We start from the raw sequence: 8,711 nt of genomic DNA on the forward strand, positions 1-8,711 counted from the left end.
CTTAATAGAATCCAGGTCAGGCAGCAAACTATAGCTTTCAATAGTGAATTTCTAATATATAAGTACCAATCCATCAATTCTTCCCTTCAAAATCTGGAGAGCTAGATAGCAGAGGATGTCCCCTCTAGCCACTTCTATGCTACATTGTACTGGCGGCTCTTGCCAAGGCAATTAGGCAATAAAAAGAAATGAAAGACACCCAGATTGGAAAGGAAGAAGTGAGTGACACTATCTCTATTTGCAGATAACAAGATCTTACATACAAAATCTGGAGAGTTTAATAGTGTGTCCTTCTGGGCCCTGAAGGCCAAAAGGAGTTGCTCTCCACTCCCCGGATCAGTGAGTCTCAAACTTTAGTGTGCAAAAGAGAGTTTTTCAATTCTTTGGCCCAACTCCCAGAGATTCTGATATACTAGCCTAGAAAACTTTTGAGAAGCACCCCAGGAATGCCTGATCGGTGAATTTCAGATCAGACTTTGTGAAATACAAAACTAAATGTTTGAGAAGTCATTTATCACAATGATTAAGAGTGCGGTGTCTAGAACTCGATTGCCTGGGTTTAATTCTTGGCTCTTCTACTTGTTAGCTGTGTGAGCCTGTGCATGGCACTTAACCTCATGGTACCTCAGTTTCCCCAACTGTAGAAGGAGATTAATTTTAGCGCCTACCTCACAGGCTTGATGCAGACATTAAAACCATTACCATATACAGAGCAGATAGAATAGTAAGTGTACTTATTGTCAACTATTTGCAGTAGGGGAACTACTGGTTGCTAGACCTTGGAAGCTAGACCTTGCCTATAGCCAACCACAAGATTCAGTGGCCTCAGTAAGTATAGGAAAAGGCACTTGAAGTGTTGGTGCTCTGTCCATCCCTTTTTCTTTTCTCACCCCCCTCCCCCAGGAAAGCTGTTGCAGATTAATACATTTGCTAGAAATCAAATGAAGGCACGAGCCAGTTTATTCTTCTACAGTTTAAGTCCTCTCTGCCTAAAGGACATTTCTAATCTCCCCTTTGATCATCATCTTTGGCATATTACCAGGTTTCTTTTTCTTCATTATTTTGATCTATGCTGTTAGTGAATTTGAGTTTCTATAGTTGTTTTTTTTTTTTTTTTTACAATGTATTTCACTAAGAATTCATTTCCAAATGCAAGCCTGAGGACTAATGTTCCTAAAGCCGCATGACTCATATAATGTACTTCTCCCCTGCAACAAATACCCCATTTACTAGCATGATAGCAAATCTTTAACAGATTGCGTTGCATCTAGGGAGGTGGCTCCCAGTGGTCACATAAATAATTTATACTGATCAACACTTGCTCAAATTAATGGAAATCATAATGTAAAGAAAGCATTTTTCTATGTTCCAAGTCTACTTACCAGAGGAGTATTATTGGTATTCCTAGATACACAGGCAACCTGATAGCTGAAAGTTCAAAAATCACAGATATAGGACTTGTTTTCTAAAATGTCTTGATAGCCAGCTAAGAACAGCATTTTCTTACAGGGCAAAGTGTATTACATACTAGATACTGTTAATACTTCACTGACAAGGGGACAGAAATAGCTCTCTCTACTGCTACAAATTTTCTCTCAGCCAAAAACTGTGGTTTCCTAAAGTAGCAAAAACCTGGAAAAAAATGAAGCAGTTCAGAGAGAAGGAGTCAGAGTGGGCTGGTGATTCACACATCCTCAGGAAGAGGGTTGGACATGGCCTTTGAGACACCTTTCAACCCTGTTTTGTGTTTTTCTACCATTCTACTCCAACTTTAATTTATACTCAAATATAAGTTGCATCTCAAAAACAAGTAAGATGTTTTCACTCCTCCTCCTCATTCTTTAATTTTTGGGCTTTAAATTTTCCCCCAGAAAACTTATCAGACATAAATACAAATTAAGCTTAAGTCACCTTATTCATGCAGTTCTTTAAGGCCTATAACAGTTATAGAGTGAATATGAGGAGCATCAAAGAAAAACTCCAAACCAAATATGGCTCCAGAGTTGAAGTCTGTGCTTCACCTAGATAGTGTAAGACAACGCTATTTGCTCCTTTGGAGGGAGAAGAAAGGATATATTCTTGACCCTAAGTGACCTATTCTTGATCCCTTGTAAACATGAAAGCTGGCAGCTTGGCATTTATATACTAAACTCTGCCCCCTCATCCACATGCCATGTTTGGAGGAATCCAGAGGCACTTCCTGTTTTGGGTCATGACCCAAGGCCAGAAACTACAACGTAGGCAGAATTAGAGCAACAATATCTGCAAGTGGGATGGCACCTCCTAAAAGCCATCGTCCCCAGCCAAGAAATTTAGAACCCAAACCTAGGCAGAGCACAGTAGGGGAGCTGAGGGTTTTCATTAAAGAGACACAGCCCTGTATTATTTCACTCATATGTATAATATAAAACAAAAAACAAACAAACAAAACAAAAACAAACTCACAGATACAAATAACAGACTGGTAATTACCAGAGGGGAAGGGGAGGGAGGGGGAGGGCAAAATGGGTAAAGGGGATCAAACGTACGAAATGACAGATGGAAATTAGACTTTTGCTGGTGGAGACACCATAGATATTGAATTATAATGCTGTATACCCAAAACTTATATAATGTTATTAACCAATGTTACCTCAATTAAAAGAAAAAAAGACACAGCTTTGATTTGTACCATTTGCTGCTATTTGAGCGCACCTTCACAGCTGCTCATGTGAAGACCAGCCTGGCTTCTCTTCTCACATACATACATTCCCTTGGGGGTTCAAACACAAGATTACAGTTTTTGGAAGTGGTGATATCCCTTACAGATCAAAAGTCAAGTTTATAGGACTGTCAGGAAGGAATCTTGTGAGCTGAACTCTAAAATGAATCCATCTATAAGCTACGTAGCAATAGAGGCATAAGCAAGGAATACCTATTTCATCTCAAAAGAGATTTTGCCAGTTTGCAAAATTACCTAGTTAATTAATTCAAGCCTTGTAGTAATAGAACTAATTGAAAACCAAAATATCCATCATGGAATAGAAATAGATCTGCTGTTTTTATCAAGGTAATTACCAGGATAATTGCCAGACCTCCCCCTTGATTTTGTCCCATTCATGTAAGCCAAGTCTGATGGTTTACATGCATTATACATACATAGATCCTTGTATTAATAAACAGGTGTGTTCTGAGGACAAATTTATAGTGAGCAACTTCCTTCCCAGAGGTAAGGATAGGAAAGAAAATAAGGGTGTGTTCCTAATCCAGGCTATCAACTTTATGTAAATAAATGAAAACTTTATTTTAAAATCTATGTTCTTATTATACCTATATTCAGAAGGTTTCTATATGTTATAATAAAACTTTTTTACTGGCATATGGCAACAAAATAATAAATTGATGAATGAAAGAAGTGTTATAGAATTTCAAGCTACTTCAGAGGATGAATGAAATTTGAAAAATTCCCTCCTCCTACCTGTGAAAGGATTTGTGGACAGAAAAAGCAGAGAACCATGTGATTTCACTGATATGTGGTATATAAACCAAAAACAACAAAAGAACAAGACAAACAAATGAGAAACAGGATTTGTGAAGGTGTCTTTGCCTCTCCCAGTATGGCTCATCACCACCACGAGTCCCAAGGAGCTGGGCTATTGGAGCTCCTAAACAGGTGGCCTTCAGGTACATCTGGCTATTGAGCAGCCAGAGACTTCTTTACTCTGAGTCACCATTGACTTTACAGAAACTCAATGACTAATCCAATCTAGAAGTCCTACAGAATCTTCTTCAAAACAAGAGCCTCAGACTCAAATACCCAGATGGACAGGTAGGTGATATACAAGCATAGCAAAAAGGAAGACGGGGATTAGAAAGTAAGGGCCCCAGTTATTCATACGGTTTCTCCCTAATTCCACCTAATTTTTGCCATGAGAGATTGTAGGTTCAATATTGCCACATTTTCTCATTTTAAATAGATTCCAAAAGTCTGCTTTCATTGATATTTGCTGATTTATAAGTATTCGCAACAAATTCAATTTTTCAAAACTCCACACTGGGAAATCAAAACACATCTGTGATAATAAGCACCAGTTTGTGATTTATAGTGTCATCTGCACACACACACACACATAGGCACACACGTATGCAGACCCACCCACCCACAAAGAGTCCTTGGCTTCAAAAGTGATGGATTCCGGGAGTTAAATTAAACTTCAATCATCCTTGGAAACAGCTTGAAACTGTGATAGTCCTTTCATATATTTTCAATTTATTATTTTGTAGAGATTTGCTAGTAAACATATTTTATTACAATTTATAGAAACCCACTGAACATAGGTACAAGGACATAGATTTTTAAATGAAATTTTCACTCATTTAGTAAACTATGAACACCAATTTAAAAAACTTCTATTAAAAAAAGAAAGTTATATTTAATGACTAAACATTTTGTTAATATATAAGTAAAATATACTACCTATATATTTATATATAAATAAAATTATATACGTAAGATCAAAAACATGCATAAATTCAACAAAAAAATAAAGAATTAATGTTCTTTCATCCAAAATTTTGTTTATTTTCCACAATTACTAGATTGAATGAGTTTGAGTCAGAGAGCCCAAAATAACACTGAGAGAGGTCAGTGTCCTCACCTGTGTGAGGTAAACAGTCAGCAGCAGAAAATTGCTAGGTGTGTCTATGATGACAAATTTACAGATGTGTATTATTCCACAATGATTTTTTTAAAGGTATAAATGAGGAGGAGTGGATGAGTTGACCTTTGTGTTATGCATCATATTAAAACTTCCATTTTATATATCATTTTAAAACTGTCAAGCTAAAAGAAGGCTTCAGTAATCAATAAAGCCCTTACTGAATCAGAAGATAAAGAAGGGATTCTTAAGGCAAAATGACTTCCAAGGACAGACAAGTAAGTTCTGTTCTGATTTTTAATTAGAGACAAATATCTACAGAAAATTGTTCTTTGGGGAAAAAAGACAAATCTACTGTTCAAATACATATTCATTGTGGATTGAGAGTGTAAATTCCCCACAAGAGAAATCCCATAGAGTGTTTATTATAGACTTGAGCAGGCAGTATGGTATTTTCTTTTCTCCTCTGCTTACAAATAACAGACTTCATTTTCCTGTAGAGATTGTTGAAAGGGTTTTCAGTGTTCTGAGAATTGGGACTCATTATGGGATGCACATGAAAATACGTAGTTGCTTACTCAGAATAAGCTGAAGGCAAAAGGCTATTATTTCCAATCTAAATCGTTCTAATGGGATTGGGTCAGTCCGTTTCTATCCTAGATCTTTATAGTAAAAATGTTTTCCTTTTTTCTCTCACTAAAAATGTCTGTTGATTAAGAACAGCGGAATTGCATTTGCAAACTCCTGGTGAACCTGTGTAAGCACCATGATTACAAACTCAAGGCTAGACTTCAATGCTATATATCACAAAATAGCTGCTTAAAAACAGAGACTTTGGTGGGTGGCGGGGGGTGGGGGGGTGGGGGGGTGGGTTTGGGGGGGTGGGTTTGGGGGGGTGGGGGGGTTGGAAAAAACAAAAAACAGAGACTCTGGACTGAATTGGTAGGAGGAAGTTTTGTTTCCAAATTCACCATTGCTGTTGTTCTTCTATGGATACCCATAAACCAGTGTGCCTCTTCCAGTATGAGGCAATTTCTAGCTCTATTTGAAGAATTTAGATACCTAACTATCTATCTAAGTATCTCTACTCCATGAACATGGGCTTTAGAATCTGAAAAGATTTGAAATGAAGTCCTGATTCTGCCCGTTAGTAGCTGAATGCTCCTGGGTAAACCGTTTAACCATTTGGAACCTTTGTTTCTCTATCTGGAAAATGATATTAATATTAATATGTCCTTTTCAGGCTTGTTGTGAGATCCAAAGAGAAAATGCTTCTAAACATTAAGCACAACAGCAAACATTTTTAAATAAATATTTTAAGGCAAAGCAGTTTTGTTAGAATGTGGACAACAGAAACAACTTTCCCAGAGGTCAATAAATAACCTTCAGAGGAAATTCCTGAGTTCTTAAAGTTGGTTATTTCCATTCACTTGCATATAATTCTTGTTAGTGCTTGCTATGTTCAAGGAGACTATGTCTGAGTGGGGAGAGAAAAGAGAAAAGAAAAGGATGATGTCTGGATAGCTGAATCAGTTCTTTAAAGAATTTTAACTCTAGTAGTAAGTGAGGAGATTAAGACTTGCCAGCAAATGATTGTAAGACAGAACAGAAAGTCATCCAGGCTTTACTAGAGGTTGAGTTAAAGAGGAATGACAGTTGGGAGGAGGTTATTTTTGCCTCTGAATTGTTTTCTTTTATTCTCATGACTCTGAAACCTATGGCAAAGTCCACCCTCTAAAATCATCTTTCTCAATCAAATGATTCTAGAGAATTTTAGAATTCAACTGTATTTTGAAGAGTTTGTGGTTAGAACACCTCCATTTTACTTATCAAAACATTTGAACTCCCCCAAAGATGAAGTCAAGTAAACAAGTTAGTGTAGGATCAAAACAAGAAGTCATCTATTGTGTTTCTGCCTCACAAAATCTATAAGTTCTCTTTGACTCGACTGGAAATACCCTTTGAACATTGCATTTTTCTTCTACTAGAGTAAGAGAACATTCAAATTGCAAATGAAAAGTCTCTATGGCTTTAGTCCTTCTGCCCTTCTCCACTACGCTTTTTTCTCCAGAGATTTTAATTTCTGATTAGAAGACAGAAATTTCTTCTGATAATTTATTGTCTAGCAAGAAAACCCAGGTATCCCTGGGCTAATAATTTCCTTCCTTCCTTCTTTCCTATGACACTAAAGTTTGAGCCAGTACTCTAAGATTGACAAAAGATCCCTGGAATTCAAGAGTGGCCAAAGATCTGAAGGAGTCCTGGAAATGGTGAACACGTAAGCAGTACTCAGGATGGACAGAGACCAATTAGTAGCAGGACTTTCCTAATGTTAATGAAAGACTCTGAACTCAGAGCAAAACTGAATTCAGGAGGTGGGGAATCTCAAAAATCACTGAGATTGAATTTCTCACCAGTCCCTATCAGAGTCAAAATTAAATTACAAGAAAGGAAGGTAGGAAGGAAAAAGGAACAAAGGAAGGCAATATTTCTTACATATTTAAGATATAGGCTGACATTCATCAACATTACACTTAATTTGCACAGTGATGTCATGATGACATTATCTTTCTACCTCATAAAGAAGGTAGTTTTCATTCAATACCTACAGAGCAATCAGCATCAGCCAGAAGAAAGGTTTAATATCTGCCCTTACTAAGCATTTACCAGGAGCTTTATCTACATTATTTAATTTTTATTAATCATCACAGCAGCCCTATAATTTTGGTGTTATTATTCCTGTTTTAGAGATAAACACAACAAGGCTTGGGAAGTTTAAGAAACTTGCCTAAGACCACACAGGTAGTAAGTATGAGGACTGAGATTCGGATCCAAGTCTGTCAGGAGCCGCAGCCTATGCCGCCTCCCTGAACTGCCCTGAGACTGTGCATGAGTCCAGGCATAGCGAATAGAGCTCTTTTAGAAGTTGGGATATATTTAGAATTTATTTCAGTTCATAGTCCCATTGTTCTTCAGGCTTTTCTCTCATGCTTTTCTCTCAAGACTTTGACTCTCATGCTTCTTTGATTCACATTTGTCACTTCTGTTGTGCTAATTCACTACCTGACCCTGACCAGAATCCCATCTCAACTCAGGGCCTCCTGACAACACTCTCCTGTCACCTGACCCCAGGCCCATCCAGGATTTGCTTTTGTTGTTCTTGTCTGGGCCATGCTCCCATGACCCAGAGGAGATAGTAAGTGTCAAGGCAATCATTCAGAGAAGGTTGAAATGACCACAGGCTGTAGTAATCAGGGAAGGTTCCTGGTTGAGGAGTGTTGGATGGGAAAAGATGGTAAGTGGAAAAGAGGGGGAAGATCACTGTATCTAGGAAGGAAGAGGGTAAAAACACATGAAAATAAGAATGTGGGCATTAAGTAGACTACACTGGGAAAAGCAGAGAATTAATCTTGGTAATAGAGATTACTTTGGGTACATGGGTTAGGATTAACTGTGGATGCTCTGAGTATTTTAAGATATAAACTTACCTGTCAATGTTGTACAGTATGTTTAGGAATAGAAAAGAATGGGAGCAGAAAAAACAATGAGTGTCACTGAGAAATAGGTAAGATCTAAAATGATTCCACAGATATACAAGGAAGCCATGATAGCTAGGAGAACGACTGGGACCACTGGAATAAATAAGGAATTCAAGAGGCAGACACTGTTTACAGACACGTAATATGAGCTTTCACTTACCCCTGATGAAGCTGGGACAATTTGGTTATGTTCTAGTGGGAATATCATCAAGAAGTTCCACCTGCAGAATAGAATTTGTGGAAATTGGTCTGGGTGAGATTATCCACACAAAAGTGAGATTTAATTCCCTGATAACAGATGAACTATCTCAAGGAATAGCACAGGCAAAATCAGAAGTGATCAACACAATCTTGGAGGCATTTACATTTATTGATGACATAGTATTCCAGGGACCAGAGTAGATAAAACCAATTCTTCCATTTTTTAGAACAGACAAGCATACCTGGTTAAAAATGTTTTTTTAAAATTTTTTTAAATTTTTGATTGTGGTAAAATGCACGTAATGTAAACTTTACCATCTTAACCTTTTTAAGT

General features: G+C 37.4%; 1 protein-coding gene across 5 annotated transcripts in view; it reads right to left on the bottom strand.

Annotated features, from left to right (window-relative positions):
- Positions 1 to 8,401, bottom strand: part of TMC1 (transmembrane channel like 1) — a 242,620-nt gene extending 234,219 nt beyond the window's left edge. For all 5 annotated transcript variants that reach the window (XM_019736715.3, XM_074330566.2, XM_074330565.2 and 2 more), the window contains exon 1: positions 8,337 to 8,401. The gene's annotated coding sequence lies outside the window, so the exon portion shown is untranslated. The remainder of the gene's footprint in view (positions 1 to 8,336) is intronic.
- Between the last annotated feature and the right edge of the window lie 310 nt (positions 8,402 to 8,711).

Source organism: Rhinolophus sinicus, chromosome 16 (assembly GCF_057876585.1).
Source record: "Rhinolophus sinicus isolate RSI-liver-muscle chromosome 16, RSI-T2T, whole genome shotgun sequence".
NCBI classification, from domain to species: domain Eukaryota; kingdom Metazoa; phylum Chordata; class Mammalia; order Chiroptera; family Rhinolophidae; genus Rhinolophus; species Rhinolophus sinicus.